Genomic DNA, 17,578 nt, shown 5'->3' with positions numbered 1-17,578 from the left:
CATTCAGCTTTGCTCATTGTCTCATGAGAAAAATATCTGCAATAAGAATATCTGAACAGGTTTCAAGGTAAAGACTATCATAAAGTTAATTAAAAAAAAGGTGGCAAAAATCTTCAAAGAGATTTTTACCTGCTTGAAAAATGCTTTTCTCCAAAGTATATGATGTGTTTCCTGGTTTATGATCACAGACTCCCTAATAAATATCCTTATTTTGTTAACTGGTTTAGATTATCCCAGAACAATAACATACACTTACCATCCAGCATTTAGAGTATAACTAACTCTCAAAACTTTATTCCAACCACTACATTTTTAAAACTGAGGTACAAAAGTGTGGCAAGTCTGCAGTTGGAAAACCCAACATGCTTTTAGATCAAAACTGAGAACAAAATTAAATGAACACATATTTTATAAAATAATATCTTGGTTAAAGTTTAACTACTTGTCTTAACCATATAAAACTATTGGTACATTTTTTTAAACATTTGGATTATACAGAACAACACCATAAGTTACCTCAAACAATTTCCTAATGGTACCATCAGGCAAAAAAAAAAAAAAGGCTTTTGTTCCCAGGCAAATAAAAGGTCAATTTTTTCTTTCTTGCTATGGAAAATGTGTACTGAATCATACTGACACATTCTTGGCCCAACTTGAAGCTGTTGTGATACTAAACTAACCTCAATTACTAATTAGATATGATTTCATCTCATATAAGAAGTTGATTTCATTTTAAAGGCTTAGCTTGGTAGGTAAACACATATAAGGCATTTTATTAAATCAAAGGGTATAAGAGTAGCAAAGCAAGTGCTCTTATTGGTCTTGAACACACATAATTGAAGACAATGTCAGACCATCTATGTTATAGAGAAAATTAAATTAGAGATTTTCTGTTTTGTGCTACGCCAGTTAGCCACCAAGAAGGATTTATGTACTGCTTTTCAGAGGTGAGTGTTCAGTCTTTCACTATTTCTACTATTGGAACACTTTAATGCCTCAGCTAGACCTCCAAAACCTCTGCCTGAACCTGCTAAAAATGACTGCTGTTTCTCAACAGATTTCTTTAAAGTGAATGTTCATTCAGAATGAAATTAATGAAATTTGTTCACTTTTTCCATTAAAATACTCCCCAGCTTCCTGCTTCAGTGTTCACCTTTCTTGAACTCTCTGTTGGGTTTCAACCCTGTTGGTTTCTGTCTCCTCAAAGATACACCCTTCAAAGTTTGTTCATTTCCAAGCTTCCTGTCCTTATTGTCCCTCTGCTTCCTTTCTTGGTCTCTCTGTTCAGGGATCAGTTTTGTGTTCCCAATATGATTGTTTCTGCAGGGCAGCACAGACATTGCCAATCTTGATTTAAATAGGATGATTCCCATGACCCAGTCTTGCCATAGCAGCACAGAGTCCCACTTAAGTTATTTTCTTGCTCTCCTCCCTTCTTTTGGTTTACATGTTTGCCATACACTGGGATTCTGATTTTTAAAAAATTCTCATTAAAGCACAAACCAGCTGACACCACCAATCTTCTTATTTTTATTTTTTTTAACTCTTAGTGTTCCCTTCTACAAGCTGTCCACCAACCAGGTGGTTAAGAGGAGAAGCAAAAGAAAATAAACAATAAGTAAATCAGAAAGATACTGCTGGTTTGGTGTTTTTTATCAACTTTTTTTGCTCTCAGTTATAATTACTGCCTGTGGGAAATGATAGGCTTGCACAAGGCACTGTTTCCATTACAGGGGGGAAGCATTTAGATCAGTGTAGCATAATTCAGACACCAAAACAAAATTCCTGCTATGTTTTATGCACAGTTGCTTTCTGCAACATGACTGCTTGCTCCCTCCTTGCCAAAGAAAGTTAGGCACATTTTTTGCTGTCAGCTTAAACCCACATTTAAGGTAATTTGAAACAAAGCCTCAGGCTTCAGTCTTGCAGCTTGAAACCAATTCCATCTGTATTAATGAGCTCTATAATTGTCCTACATAACATAGCTTTCAAATCTGTAAACCTTTTAAAATTATTTAAATCTCGTTTTAAACTTACAGAAATACTTCATGGATTCTGCTTCCACTTCCCAGAGAAGACTTCAAGCTAAAAGTATAAGTTGTATTTCTTACACATAAAAATAGTTTAAAAAAATCAAGTATTTGCATTCAAGAATTAGCTTTTTTTATCATGCAATTTTATCCATCAATTTCTTAAACTCACAACTAGGCTTACTCCAGGTCACTTCAGCTCAGACATTTCAGACATGCTAATCAGAATGCACATGTAAAACAGGGGCAATTACACACAATGATTGCTTTAGCTGGCCCCAAAATCAAAGCTCTTTATGGCTCATTCTATGCTTAAAATGCAGAAGCAAAGTGGTTGATCAAGATGCTTATGTCTGAAAGATCATTTTATTTTACAAAAAGATATCCTTGAATTAAAGCATTTTTACCAAATTTACAACTCTCATTATCTTCAAATAAGCGTTGTGATCTCAACATCCAAATTAGAGTGACTTTAAAGAAGCTTGATCCCACATTAAAGAAGCCAATAGCTCAGATCCATATTTCCTTCTCTATTTCTGCAGACTACTTTAACAACTCTGGCTAAAACCTTACCAAAATTCACTGAAAAGAAACAAAGTTGTCGGCAAAAAAACCAAAGTTCTACAGACGCAGACATTTTTTTGCATTGCTACTTGACATTTTATATTTCCTAGCAAAACCAGGAAAATGCCAAGTTCTGTTCCCAGCTACATCAGTGAAAAATGGGAGAAATTCAACAGATTTCAGAAGAATATCCATGGATTTACATTGGCTATGGCGTTCTTCCTTTGAAATTTTGCTACAATGTCTATTCCCAGTGGATTATCATAATCTCACCAAGAATGTGGTATCCTCCTCAGTTCTGAGTCAAATTCAGTTTTGCTTGCTGTGTACAGCTGAAACTGTCTGGCAAGGATAAAAAGAAAGGATTACTGTAGGAGGTTATGAACCTTTACACCTAAATGAGTTAATATCCTTCAAATTCCCTTCTCACAACTCTTTCCTAAACTTCAGAGTTCAAGAATACTGAATTGAAAGCTGAGAAATATACTAGTAAGTTTTAACTAAATCAACAGATCTAATGATACATTAGATCAAAAATGATACCCGAGATCAAAACTCTGCCTTGAAGTGAAGCCAGGTTTCCTTTCATTTCTCTAAGCTTGAGGTTTTAATTCTCCTTGTTCTTGCACCAACATTTTTGTGAGAAAATGTTAGCAGTACATTTGGCAGATGCAAAAGGCTTTGAGAAATGCCCAGCCCTGAGGGATCTCATTCAGAGCAGAGATCTCAAAGAAATATTTTTGATAGACTATACTGGAAGAGCATTATTTTTTTGACCATGGAATTAAAGTTGTATATTTTTGCACTACACTTGCATGCCGCAATGCTATTCTACAGCCAGTGACTCTCTACAGATTCACCAGATTAAAACATGTTTCTATTTTTCCTATTCAAAACTTCTTGAAATCTTTGATGGATTACATTGTATCAAAGAAGGAAAGTGAAACAAAAGTCCTACTAAAATAATGGTTTTTTAGATTATCTTTACAGTAGGCAAAGGATTTTTCACCTTGTTCATTTTATCTCTATTTTTTTTTTCTTTTTTCAAGAAAGCATCAGACAGTGAGTCACAGCCCTTAGGTTTATGCCTGTGCTAAATTGAGGGAATACATAAGAAGGGCCCTGCTGTGCTGCCATCACAGTTCACTCCAGTTTTCTTCCCCAAGAACAGCAGCTCTGCCCCACAGAGAGGGGTGGAAAGACAAGTGTGCTGTCTGGCCCCTGGACACTGATGTAACACAATTCATGCTTCATCCACTCAGAGCTAACCAGCATTCCACAACTTTTCCTTTGGCAGTGTCCTCCAAATAGGAAGGGTTGAAATTTTTAGCATCCCTCTTTCTGTTCTGTGTCTTTTCCCAGCTTTGAGATGCTGCCTTTTCTCCTGACATCCAAGATTTCCAAATAATGCAAACATCAACATCCTGCTCACAAAGCAAAGAAAGCATTTTCAATTCCCTCCACTGCCTACCTTTCCCATGACATGGCCTTGCCAATAAAACCCCAATCCTCTGCTGGTATCCATGGGTGTGTGCAGACATTATTTCATCTACCCCTTGCTGTTAATGCTTTGGCTGCATTCACACACAAGGCACTTGTGCTGGGAGCTGTTTACACTTGTCCAGCATCCAAAAACCACTTCTGGCTGGGGCTCACTGGCCACAGCTCAGGTCAAGGCAGGGCTGGCCTGTGGGGGCCAGGGAGAAAAGCTTTCTTACTTGTAGAAGCGTGGGTTAAGAAATGCCAAAATATTTGATGGAAGTAAGAGGCAGGAGCAAAAAATAGAGAAAGAGAGAGATAAAGGCTTACTGAGGACAGGTCTTCCTGGAGTAGCAAAACCAGTGTTTCAGAATAGGAAAAATATCTGATGGCTGTTTCTGTTGTATTCTGAAAAAAATCAGGGCTTATTTAAAAAACAAACATGCTGAAATTGTACCAGAAGTGTTGCCAGTTCCTCCACCTACACAAAATGTTCTTGCAGGGTCTTTAAATTTGACTAGTTGGTCAGGTTATTAGAGTCATGGTAGCAAATTCAGCTCCTGTTGGTATTACAGCTTACTTTTAACAGGATGAGATAGCAATCTACATATAAATTAATCAGGGTCTTTTCTCAGTAGCACAAAACATGAGCTTATAAAAACAAGACTGCCAATATATAAGCATTGTTTGCTAAAGCCTTTGTCAAGCCTGATTTACAAATCAGCACAAGTCTGCCCAGACCCTCAGTGCTTTCCTGTGCAGAAACCTCAGCAGTTTGGCAGATTGCAGGTACAGATTTAATATGATATTTTAGGGAATAAAATCTGCTATTCTTCAAATAAAAGTGCTATATTAAATGTAAGCAAATCAGATATGACCTGTAGAGGGTGCCATGGCAAGCTGTGTGTGAAAAGAGAAAATAATGATCAGCTGAGTTCTTAAACACTGACTGAAAACACACATTTCACCTCAAAGGTATGATTAAATTCACAGAGGGGTTTGGGGTGGGTTTTTTTTTTTCCTTCAACTGCTTTGGTCTCTTTCTTTACTAAGTCTAGATATACAGGCTGGAAAGGAACAGGAAAAAAAGAAGAAAAAAAAAGGGAAAAAAGAGCAAGTTATAAATAAAGAACTGACGTTAGGAGAGCTGATAAAATATGAATACCATTCCAAGGAGCTTAATGTGTCATAGCTGCATAATAGAAAAGGGAGTGAAGTGCGTATGTGCCCCTGCTGCTTAACAGTAGGTTTGAAAGAGCCTGCAAAGGCAGCACAAGTGGAAAATTCCCTCGTTGGCTGCTTTCCAAGGCATCTATTCAGCTTATGAAAAATATGATGTTTTATTTGATATCAAGTGTATAGATTGGGGTTTTTTTGTGGTTCTTTTTACACAGAAACAATTGGAGAAGAGAGTGGGACACTGGAACCCAGTATCTTCTGTCTTTGCCCCTGCCTCCTCCTACCCTGTCCTTTATTATTTTTAAACCCCTCATCAAATCTGCAAAAAGATTTCTTCATACAACATATCCAATTGCACATTTGATGGGTAGGTTTAAAATGCATTTCTGTGATGATCTTCCCCTGGTCGCAGAGGTGAGCAGTAGCCTGGTAACCAGAGGCTGCTAAATACTGATACTTTGATTCAGTGCAGCTCTGCTAAGCCCGCCATCTTCCATCTCCCGGGGAATCACTGTATTAAATTTACATTAAAGACGGCTGTGTGACTGACCCAAGGGTCATATTAGCATTTTTACTCCGGTAAGTTGGTCAGCAGAACATTTCTGTACCATGGAAATTATTCCGGTACTCTATTGTTAGGAATTAAACATTTATGAGAAATTTTGTACGAGCATATTAGCAAGAATGAGCTGGTAAAAAGTACAATAAGGGCAGAGCAGTGACAATATGTAGATCTGAGAGAGAAAATCAAATTGGATTCTTTTCATCTCAGAATGAAAGTGGACACCGGGAAACCAGCAGGAACGTGACTGAAAGGAATTCTCTGTTTACTGGGAGAGACTACAAAGGTAATGGTGACAAATGTGCTTAATCCCTCCCTGTTCTGCTGTACTCACTGGGCTCTGTTCTCATGCAGACCCTTTCACTGGATTCAAAGTTGGCCAGTGTAAAACAGCTAAATAATATAAGGCAGAATCTCCATTTTCAGATGAGCACAACCAGCAGAGCTACCTGGATTTTACCCCCCAGAGATTCAAGGGTCAGTCACAAAACAGACAAGAAACTAATTGACATTTATTCTGCACTTGAAAGCAAACAAACAACTGTATGTTAAAAAGGATCAGCTGGAAAAAGACAGTAGAAAATAGAAATCTAGATAACTCACAGCTGTGTAAGTGCAGGAGAAATGAAAAGGATCCAGCACAACTTGGCATTCAGAGCAGAATAACAGTGACCCTCACAGCCCATTAATATCTATTTGTCTGTACCCTGGATAATTCCATATAAATGAGAATGACCAAAAAAACCTGACTTAACAATCTGATAAGCACATTTCTTTTCAGTGAACAATGAATTTAAGACCAGTCCAGCTAGAATTCTATTATATTTAAAAGAACTTTGGCTAGTCTGTGCTTCCCCCTGCCTCCAATTTTTTGTACTTTTTATCTCTAAAACTACCTTATAGGGAAAAAAGCTTTTACTGGCAAGGTGACATCAGCATGCTAAGGTAATTTGAAGTATCTCTCTTCTCCATTTCTTGAAAAAAAAGATTGACTGGGTGGCTTTCAAGCTGGGAACCTAGCTCTCTGTAGACACTAGATTGTAGTTCTTACTTCTGCTTCAATTGCCCATATGCAAAATGAGAAAGGAATAGTTCTTGGATACTTCAAAGTTTTAAGAAGATACCTTATACAAAGAATGTGACATGATGCAATGTTTGGAAAGGAGATTAGCAGACTTTTGTCAGACATTTCCTCATTGGATCTAGAAGGAAAAGGATAAATTTTAACTAGAAGAGAGGCAGAAGAAAGTAAATTCTCTCAGACACAAAGTCAGGATATTGAAATATGACTATTTCCATCAGACATGCTGTGCCAGTTCCTGGAATATCTTCTCAATTGTACAATCCCACAGACAATAATTTATTGGTTAAATAATGTGCTAAAACAGAAGATTCTTATGTGTCTATACAAAAGAAAACATTTAGGAGGAACTTTCTAATCTCTAATTAAGCCAAAAACCTCTTTAAAACACATTCCCTGATTTTAGCAGTGATATGCTAACTTCCAAATTTAAGTGATATATTTGACATGAGTGACTGACTTGAACTGAAGCCCTGTGTTCCAGAAGGAGCTCAAAGACTGCACAATGAGCCTGTACCAACTTCTTTAGTGAGCACTGAAAAAGCACTCTCTAGGTACAAAGGGAAAAAAAATAAAATCACTTTAGCTTGCCATGTATTCCTTTTCTCCTAGACTTTGGGTTTTCAGGGTTTGATTTTTGTTTGCTTGTTTTCTTGGTGGTGGTATTGTGTTATTTTGGGTTTTCTTTGGCCTTATCCTTAGCTGTTTTCTCTTCCAGGCTTGTCTCATGATACTCTTACCTTGTTTTTCTAGGCATGGTAATTTTTTCCCATTTTCTCTGTTTAGCACCTCCATCATTCCTAGTTACAAATGCTTGCTTACATTACACTCCTGACCATCCAAAATCTGATTCAGACTGGAATACACAAAGACTGAAAGTCTTTCAAAAGTGTTTGACACACACAGTGACTACAAATGCATGCACAGTCTCTTCCAGGAGTGACAGGGCACTTCAGCAGGAGCCAGGACAATGGAATGTGCAAGGTAAGGCAGTGTCAGGTTCACAGCACCGGAAAATTGCTATTGAGCACTGAAAGCGCTCTCAAACGCAGCCGTCATGATGCCGTGCCAAACTCGAGGGAATTCAGCCTGTTTGCCTTCTGGGAAAGGCTGGGAACTGTCCCAAGGCCTGGCACAAAGCAGGAGGCACTGAGGAGCTGCTCCAGCTCACACCTGAGCGCTCGCCGCTCCGCCAGCCTGCTCCAGCAGCGGGACTGGCAGGGCTGGCACGCGCTTGGGCTGCAGACCTTTCCTTCCCCAAACACCTCCCACAGCAAGAGCAGACAGCAGGATAAAAGCCTTGATTCTTCGCCACAGGAAGTCCCTCTCCTCTGAAGAACCCTCCTGGGACTGCATCCATGGCATTTTGATTGTTTTTGGCAACTGCAGGAGCTGGAAGGACGCAGCTGAAACATGCCAACAGCAAGTGAATGCACAGCCTTCTGCTCGGGGCTGCCATTTCACAGAAAAGCAAGACTTAAAACAACACTCCTAAAGTACAAAAGGAAGTAATTTTAAATATTTTTTTTCCTACTTCATTTTGGACATAGTAGTCGAAAGGTTTTACAATTTCACGGCACAAAAGATCTGAATTTCTCTTGAATGAGTCAGATTTGAAAACAGGAAGGAATTCATATTTTATCATAAACTATGTGATGATTTCAAAAGGTATCATAAACACCACCATTTATTTTGGCTACTCACAAAGTGGTTAAGTTATAAAAGTAATAATATTTGAGAGACCAATTAGCACTTCAGAAATTAAGGCTAGGCTTTAAGATGGGCTGTTTCCAAATGAACCACTACGGCTGATTGGTGCAGTTTCCCTTTCCTCCATGACAATGCAGGTTTTCAGAGTACAAATATTCAGTTGGGTTGCAAAGTAAACTGAGGAACAAGAGTCTCCTCCATTCATTCACAAGATACAAACAGCAAATCTCCATCCTTCCTCTTGGTGGGAACCTGTACCTTCTACCACCAAAAGAAAGACTCAGAGTACCAGATCATGTAAAATTTCAAAAGTAGCAGTTTGATAAGCTTTACACTATTAACTGTTCCACTTTCCATGAGGAGTGTAGTTTGGAGAGAAAGAGTGGATAAACACAAGCATGCACAGCCACATCTTGGTGATCTCAGTAGTCACCTTGGGAGGAGCTGACCCAGCAAGAGCTTGTTTCAATGAATGCATAATGCTAAGTACATAGCGAAGTGCAGGCAGAAACCCACTTCATACTTCTCCCAGAGAGACCCCCAAGTCATTAGACTGCAGTTGTAATTTTTTCCACTCCAGCCCAATAAATTATTAACTACTTAAAGTTAAAGCAGTGTGAAAAACCTTCAGGCTGGTGTGACTCATGAACCTGGCACTGCCAAGCAACAGGACAGCTAGAGCAAAATTGAAGGAAATGCTCTAACTTTGGGGGAAATGAATAAAAGGTTTTATGATCATTTCTTACTTTTGCATCAGTGTTTCATTGGGTGTTTTCCTCTACTCTCATACCTGAAGTAAAGCAGCCTGGAGACAGATGCTCTTCTGCAGTAAAACTTGGTAACTTTGCTTCTGAAAGGAGCAGGGCTTCAGCCATATCCTCCAGTCCAACGCTTCTTGCTGGTGAAATTAAGCTTTTAAAGCAGTGACTCTTCATGCACCCAGCTCCCCCCCTGCATTACACAGAGGACCTTGATGCTCAGGATAGCACATCTGAGTACCCCAGGCAGCAAAGCACTTCAAAGCTGTAGTGTTGGTTGAACACTGCCTCCCACACCCACCAAGATGAACAAAGTGGATTTTAAAGCAATAAAGGATGTGACTGCTCTCTGCCTCTCTATGTAACAACAACAGGAATGATTCCTCTCCTCCTTTTCGCCATGTGTTTCAAAGATCACATTGGGCAATCTGAAAGGCTCATGGCAAGCCATGGAATATCATGCTACCTTCCCACCTTCGCTAGTCAAGCCATAAAAGCACTCAGAAAATGAAACTGTTTATATTTTTGTGTAGGATACAGACTACAAGTCTACCTTTAATAACATTCTCCAAGGTTGCACAAAAGCTCTTCTGAACTTTCAGCAGGTGCTTTGTATAATCTCATATTGCTAATGATTTTAGGCAGCAACAAACAGCCAAGTGTGCCTGACTCAGCAGTGTCTCACTTTCTATATGTACCACCCAGATGAAAAATGCAGCATTTCCCTGCTGGCTGTGCCTTTGAAATTTGCCTCATGCCTTCAAATAAACAGGGAGAGCAGGGCATTTACAAGGGACAGGGGGAAAAAAAACAACAATATCTTTCACTTGGAAGCTGTCACATCGATGTCTCTTAAACATCTGCCTGCAAACAAAAAAAAATCAAAAGCCTAACAGAAGCAAACCAGAAATGTATTGCTCACAGAAACACAGGTCACAGTTCTGCAGTCAGGTAGCTCGTGTGAACTGGAAGAGTGCTGGTAAAAGGTTTCAGTAGGACTATTTTTCTACTGGGAGAGGTGGTGTGACTAATCCTAACTGAATTCCAATGTAACTGGTCATGGCAAAATAGATCCAAAATGCAGCCACAAACCATCTAAAATTTGATGGTGGCCTACACAAAATATGTGTTTGATGAATTGAGATGCTGGAGTTTCACTCTGAAAAGCTGAATCTTTGCCTCACAGATGAGTTTTCTGAGCCATCTACTTTCCAGCTGTATCTTTTGAGGCACATGAAACAGATCACAGCACAATATATATCATGTTGGGAACACTACTCTTAATCTCTCCAAAGTAGCAAAGGAGCACCTCCAAAGACTGGTTGATACCCTAAGAAACTCAAATAGGCTGCAGACGAATTATTTTGGGGTTGTTTTTGTCTATTTCCCTAGAGAAAGAGCACTGAAGAATTGGATGAGAAGTCTGTGTTAAAGGAATTATAGAAAGCATGAGCTAAACCCAAGATGAATCTTTTTTAACCACATGCAGCAGAGGCAATTAGCCTCAGAGAGGCAATTAGCTTCAGCATAATTTCACAGTAAAGTGAGAAGAAAAAAAAAACAGTAGAGTCTGGTACTTACAGTTAGCCTTCTCTCAATCCTTTAAAACAGAAATCTGGTGAGGAAAGGACTCATCCTTGCTTACTGTTGGAGCAACCATTGATTCTTCAGAAAGTTTAGATATATGTTCGTTTACCTATTTCAGAAAAGACCCTCTGGTTTGCTGCTTCATGATGTCTTCTCCAGATTTTTCTCTTTGCTGTTTTGATTTTGAAAGGACCTCACACAGTCTGTGCATGTCCCAGATCAGTTATCCAAGAGATTTATAGCCCTGTGGCAACTCCAGTCATTCATCTCTGTAGTTCTCAGCTACCTTCGCCTTCAGGGCTGGGTCATAACACTTTGTCAGCTAAGAAAGAAATAGAAAACCTAATAAATTTAAAATAAGGTCATTCAAACAGCAAAAATGTGTGGAGTACAAAAATACTTTGGGCCCAAGGAAACATGCTAAGTGAGGACTAAAATGGCAATGCATATTTAGATAAGTCTCTCTAGTACAGGGGAATTTAATAAATCAGAAGATTAGAGAAAAGAAATGGGGCAAATACAAGTAGAAATGTTCATTAACAAAGCAATTTTCTTTTTTGGACAGGAACAGACTCCCAGAGACCTGTGTGAGACCAAGTGCCCAGGAGGAGCAGGACTGAGCTGTTTCCTTCCCAAAGTCATTCCACACACCTGCTCCCAAAGGCAGCTCTCTGACCAGCTTGGTGCATCAGCCCTCAGCTACGGAATCTAAGATCAGTCACAGTCTTCTGTGGTGCTTTGGATAAAAGATTGCTTTCAGCTGCATTTTACACTTTTCATTTCCCTACTTTATGCCTTCCTTTTGTAACAACCTTTTCAACTTTGCAGCCAGGAGCTTCTCTCTTGTTTTAATTTTACCTGTTTGTTCCAGTAGACTGATGTCAGTCTGACAGTCTCAAGACAAAAGGCTTTTATGAAAAAGGCAAAATCCTAGTAAACTGATGGTGCTGACAAACCCTTTGGACAATCTGCAGTGAAAGCTACATTGGGCAATTCCAGAAGCCAGGTTAGTCCTCCTGTTAGTTTAAATAAGTCCCTTGGAGAGTGGAACTGCAAGTTACCAAATAAAATCAAGTTACAGATTTTATTCAGTACCCTTTGACAAAGCTCAGCCACTGTGTGTGGGAGGAGGGAGGTATTAGTGTTTATACTGAGTTGCAAGCCTTTTTTCTGTGTTCATTAATATTTTTTGTGTCTTGAGATTTTCAGCTCTTCAGAGATTCAGTGGAAGAGAAAATGCTACAGCAGAGGCATGCCAAGGGATATTTGGGGTATTTGGAACCAGAGAGCTGCAGGCTTCAAGACCAGCAGTAATTATGGCATCATAGGTGGGATAATGGATCTTGAATTAGCAGTTGTACAGCGGCATAAAATCAGACATAACTTGCAGTTATAAGGTTTCCACCAAGACACCTGCAGTTCTTCAGCCTTACAATTTATCTGCTCCTATTCAACCACCTTTAACTCTGTGAGGGTACACCTCAATATTAAGACACTTTGAATCTTTATATTTAGAAATTGCATCTGGGAAAGGAATACCTCCTGCATTCCTTAAGTATTGTTAGAAGGGAGTGCATTACATGTCCTTCCACTTCCCAGTTTGATGTCTTCAGTGTTAGCACTGTTTAAGAGGCTCTCAGCTTCAGCCTGCATGCCCCTGCCAGCCCATGATCCTCCAACTCTCTCTGAGCCATAAAACACAGATGCTCCACACCCCCTGAATGCAAATTACTCATTTTCCAGTGGTTCTGATGGATACTAAAGCATCCCCATGGTGTCTTGTCCCTTCCTTTTTGATGGGATTTTATGCTTTTTTAAAAACAAAATAAAACACACCCGAGCTTCAAGTTCCCCAGAAGAGGCTCATAAAACTGCCATGGAAACTATTACCTGATAGATAGTTTAGAACAATATTTTACTACAACTGTCCTGTCTATTGATTTTCCTTCTAGTTTATCTTTGTGAACAGAAATGTTAATGATTTCTGTTCAGCAGATTTTACCTATTTTTCTATTTATGAGCACACACGGTTCCTCGACTTCATTACTTACAGGACTCTTGAGAATGCTTCTCCTGTAAGTAGATCATCTATTTGCTATGAACTGTAAATTCAGAGTGCATAATCACTAAGTACTCTGTGAAGCTGAGTGGCATTCTTTCTTTCCTAAATGAGCCATTGAGAAACACATGCATTTAAAATAATGAAACCTACTTTGAAATAAATTTTAAAAATAAAATAAAATTTTAAAAAGTAGTATTTGGTGAAAACCTTCAGGACCCAGCAATTTGTCACAGGTATGTGTAACAACCATGTGGCAAAAGGTAACCATGAAAAGGTGGAAAGTCCCATGTAGCTGGGGCTTTATTTTCAGCCTAGAATTATTGGTATCACTCTTCCTACTGCTGTTGTAAAGTAATGTAACCACCTAAAGATTCATTCATGGTTTTCTGACACTTCTTCACAGGGAAAGCATCCATTGAAAATTTCAGCAAAAAATACCTAAACATGAAGGGCTATAAATCCCAAGATTAAAGCGAGGAATCCCACAAATACCACCAGTACATGTGGTAGTCAGAACAAAGCATTTGCACAGATCTTTTTGAGGGTGATTTTCACTGCTAATTAATGTGATCTGACAAAACCAGAGGCACAGACACTTCATAAGATGTTCTTACAACAGACTATGTAGAAACTGCTGTGCCCCTTTTTGTCTTACATACAAAACAGCAGCAAGATGCTCGAGTCACTTAGAAAAACAGATTTTTGTTCATAGAACCCATGTTAATGCACTGGCTTGAAGGATATACTGCTCATGGAGAAAGTTGATACATTTTTAAGGCCCTTTAGCATGGCTAATTTTGTAGGTTCAATTTTTTTGAGGTATGAGCCATGAAGCAAGTCTTTGTTTATGTCAGGTACAATGTTTTCCATCTGATGATTTGTTTTGATTAAACGAACCAGATGTTACCACTACAAGTCCTGAAAAACACAAGCCTGAAAGCATCAAGATCCCTTCTAAATGATCAGTGGGGAAAGTTCAACTGCTTTCAGTGCAGTTTTAGTCCCAGCTGCACAACCAGGAGCACATCCTCAGCTGGTGCAGAGTTTCACAGGATCGCTGAAGATGCTCCAGACCAGCCAAGCATCTGCTGCCAGCAGTTTTCTAAAACTGCCCGAACTTGTAAGTGCATCAATTGAGCAGTGGTGGATGAGCTGATATTCCAGCTTCCACTTGGAGCAGGGATGGCACAAAACCAGTCATCTTCAGAGCACAGAGGTGAAAAGCTCTGTGACCCTGTTCACAGGGGTCTTAGGATGAGGGAAGAGATGAGGATCTGACTCCATGTTTCAGAAGGCTTGATTTATTATTTTATAATATTTATTATATTAAAACTATACTAAAAGAATAGAAGAAAGGATTTCATCAGAAGGCTAGCTAAGAATAGAAAAAGAAAGAATGATAACAAAGGTTTGTGGCTCAGCTCTCTGTCCAAGCCAGTTCACTGTGACTGGCCATTAATTACAAACATCCAACATGGGCCAATCACAGATGCACCTGTTGCATTCCACAGCAGCAGATAATCAATGTTTACATTTTGCTCCTGAGGCCTCCCAGCTTCTCAGGAGGAAAAATCCTAAGGAAAGGATTTTTCATAAAAGATGTCTGTAACAAAGCCCTGCAGTGTTCATGAGTGAGAGAGGACTGGCTGGGCTGAGATACCCCCATGACACTTTGTTTAGCAAAATTTTGCTTTGAAAATGCAAAAAAAAAGGAGATATGCTCTTTGATGGTGCCAAGAGGAACAAAATGCAGGAAATGCAGTACCTAATGCAGCAGCATTTCTCTGATGTCTCATCTGCCATCCCTGAAAGCAAGAAAAAAATGACCAGCAGTCTCCAGGAAAAAATAAAATAATTTTCAATTAGTGCTTATGCTCAAACTGAAGAGCACCTCCTGAAATGCTCTCTAAAACTCTCCCCATTCCAAAGTAAACACAGTAAGTTAACTCTACCCAAATCTGTCTTGGATAAGAAAAGAAAAACCACATTATTCATATTTGATGTTAAGGAAAGATTTCTCCAAGGATGTTGGAGAAATTAGACATCACTTATATTGACTCTTGCTGTGCCTTAGAGTAAGTACACCCATTTCTTTCACTTCTACTGGGAGGCAATCAATAAAGCAAAAAATACATATTGCTAGAAAAAGAACAGAGGGAAAAAAAACCCAGAGAACATCATTCTGTTGCTGTGTATACCCAGAGAACACCAGTATTTTGAATAATTCAGGCAGTTGTGGCCCCTCTTTCCAAACTTCATAGCAGAACGGGAAAATTTTCATTAAAAGAGCAACAAAAGTAGGGTAAACACAGGATGACTTCCACATGAGGGATGAATAATTAACCTGTGGTCTACAACCTGAAAAAGAGATTTCTAAGAGGAGTTCTGATGGTGATCTATGGCATTATTTGTGTTATACAAAACCAAATGGGAACCAGCAGTTTCCTGTCCTACCCACGGCAGACCATAAGCAAAGCTCACAGGCAGCAGGATTAACTCCATATTAAACAATATCGGCTAGAATTTTACCTCCTTTCTGTATCTTTCTGCCATATTTGGAGGAAAATCCCTTGAAAATCTCTTTTCTACATGAGTGTTGTCTTATATAGCAAGAATTCTAACATCATTATAGTTTAGTATTTAAATCCATGGGGCCCAAATCACGTCGGGGTCACCATTTGTTCTGTTACATATCACAACAGTTCTCTTATCATTTTAGCGAAAGGATTTAATATCCTCAGAGTTTCATACCTCTTCGCTGTTTCTTGCAGCATTGTAAATTAGTGAGGTATTTTAAATGCTAAGAATGGTCCTTACCAGTTGGGCCAGTCCTCTTCCCACTGAGGGAATGAGGAGAATCGTGGCAGGGCCAGTTTTATTCTGGCAAAGTCCCCCATGTGAACAGCACTGACTCCTCTTGGAGCTGCAGGCACTGGTGGGAGTGAGCCAGGAGCAGCAGCACAGCAAAGAGCAGCAGATAATCCCAGGGTCTTGGGATTGGGTCAGGGTCTTGATACCCTTGGGAAAGCTGCTACAGCAGCTGAGCACTCTGGGCTGGATCCTCTGCTTCTGTGACTTGCAGTAGTTTGATTGACTCACTGAAGTGACTCTGATTCAAACTCTTTCTTGGGTGGTCCCACTGCTGCTGATTCAAGGGCAAAAACAAAAAAATGCAGGGTTTTGGGGAAAAATAATTAGTATAGAATATAAACACTCTCTTTTGAAAACAGTTTTTAAAATTTTTTTTTCACCTGAAATTCCCATTGTTATTATTCCCATTACTATGATTTGCTCTCTCAAGAAAAATAAGCATTGTTTTTGTACAAGCAATTAGTACAGTATGAACTGAAAACTTAGGCAGCTTTATGCTGAAAATATTTTCTCCCAGGTGTGTCACATTTACTATGAGTTTTAATTCCATAGCAGAAATATCAGTTAATTAAAAAAATAAAATACTTGCAGGGACTGTAACAAAAGTTGGAAATTGGTTGAGGAAATTGTCTCAAGAAGAGAAAAATGTCTTTGAAGGAAATATTATATTTACCTGCCTGTGTTTAAAAAGCCATAATTTCAAAAGGAGAAACAAGAAGAAAAGTTAAAATACCATTATATTTTTCATTAGGTGATCTAAAAATTCTTCTTGGCATTCTGCCAAACAAAAGGGCATTTTGTTTTATCAGTAAATGATGGTATTTACTTTTATCTTTTCTGTCAAAATGAGCACCTTTGAACTCGGATGGCTTCACAACACCCAGTATCAACACATTATTCTCTTTGCTATAAATGACCTAGAGGACAGCTTTTCTACCAGAACTGCACCTTCCCTCAAGTTAACTGGGAAAAAACAAAATAAATCAGCTATGACATGCAGCAACCTCTTATTACAGAACCACACTGAGTCCTGGGATTACCTTAAATGTTCACAATAAATAATGCACTTATACTGAGCTGGTTTTTAATAAGCAAGTACCTCCTGAGAAGTTTGTTCACATCCACATCTGAACAGGAGCATTTGCTGGTGCTCAGTGTGCAGGATTTCTACAATCTCACTTCTGAGCTCTAAACAGGATGATGATAAAGATTGGGTTTTGCTCCAAAGAACTTAACATTGTACCTACGTACTAGGCAAGGGTAATTTTTATTGGAACATGAAAGGAACAGTGCTATATCAGTAGAAAGATTACAGCTATTATGCACTTCTATGCCAAAATCCTTTCAGTGACGAATTGGCTCATGAAGAAACCAGTTATTTCAGCAAAGCTGCTCTTGGTCTGTTCGCATCTGTTTCAAGAGGAGCCTGAAGAATTCTTCCAGCTTGTGCCACTTACTGGAAATGCCACTTTGGAGCAGCCACTTCTCTCCTGCCTACGCTTCCAAAGGCTCCCTGTGTGGAAAGGCAGGGAGGGATGGTGGAGCCAGTCCATCTCTCTGATGCCAAGTAGACATCTGCAGCTCAGCTCTCCTGACTGCTTTCCACAGCCTGAGTGGGACAGAGCGCCCAGGGCGGAGATTAAAAAAAAAAAAAAAAGCTATTCCAATATGTGAAAACTTATTCTAAATGTTATT

At 39.2% G+C, this 17,578-nt stretch overlaps 2 long non-coding RNA genes across 4 annotated transcripts in view; one reads left to right on the top strand and one right to left on the bottom strand.

Annotated features, from left to right (window-relative positions):
- Window positions 1-567: 567 nt before the first annotated feature.
- The window catches only part of LOC113460199 (uncharacterized), a 33,022-nt gene continuing 16,011 nt past the window's right edge, over window positions 568-17,578 (bottom strand). Inside the window, exons 3-5 of one of the 3 annotated variants that reach the window (XR_012579428.1) lie at window positions 6,939-11,272; window positions 4,404-4,481; window positions 568-2,936 (exon numbers count right to left, since the gene is read on the bottom strand). This is a non-coding gene — a long non-coding RNA (uncharacterized LOC113460199). Of the gene's footprint in view, window positions 4,482-5,146; window positions 11,273-17,578 lie in introns of those variants that run through there. The other 2 variants (XR_012579426.1, XR_012579425.1) reach the window with 2 other exon arrangements.
- LOC113460198 (uncharacterized) lies at window positions 5,001-13,222 on the top strand. Its single transcript, XR_003381965.2, has 3 exons — window positions 5,001-5,048; window positions 6,025-6,100; window positions 11,516-13,222. It is a non-coding gene; the product is annotated as an uncharacterized LOC113460198 (long non-coding RNA).

This window comes from Zonotrichia albicollis, chromosome 3 (assembly GCF_047830755.1).
Source record: "Zonotrichia albicollis isolate bZonAlb1 chromosome 3, bZonAlb1.hap1, whole genome shotgun sequence".
In the NCBI taxonomy this organism is placed as follows: Eukaryota; Metazoa; Chordata; class Aves; order Passeriformes; family Passerellidae; genus Zonotrichia; species Zonotrichia albicollis.
Note: the sequence above shows the minus strand (reverse complement) of the source record. Positions and strands in the feature narration are given on the sequence as shown.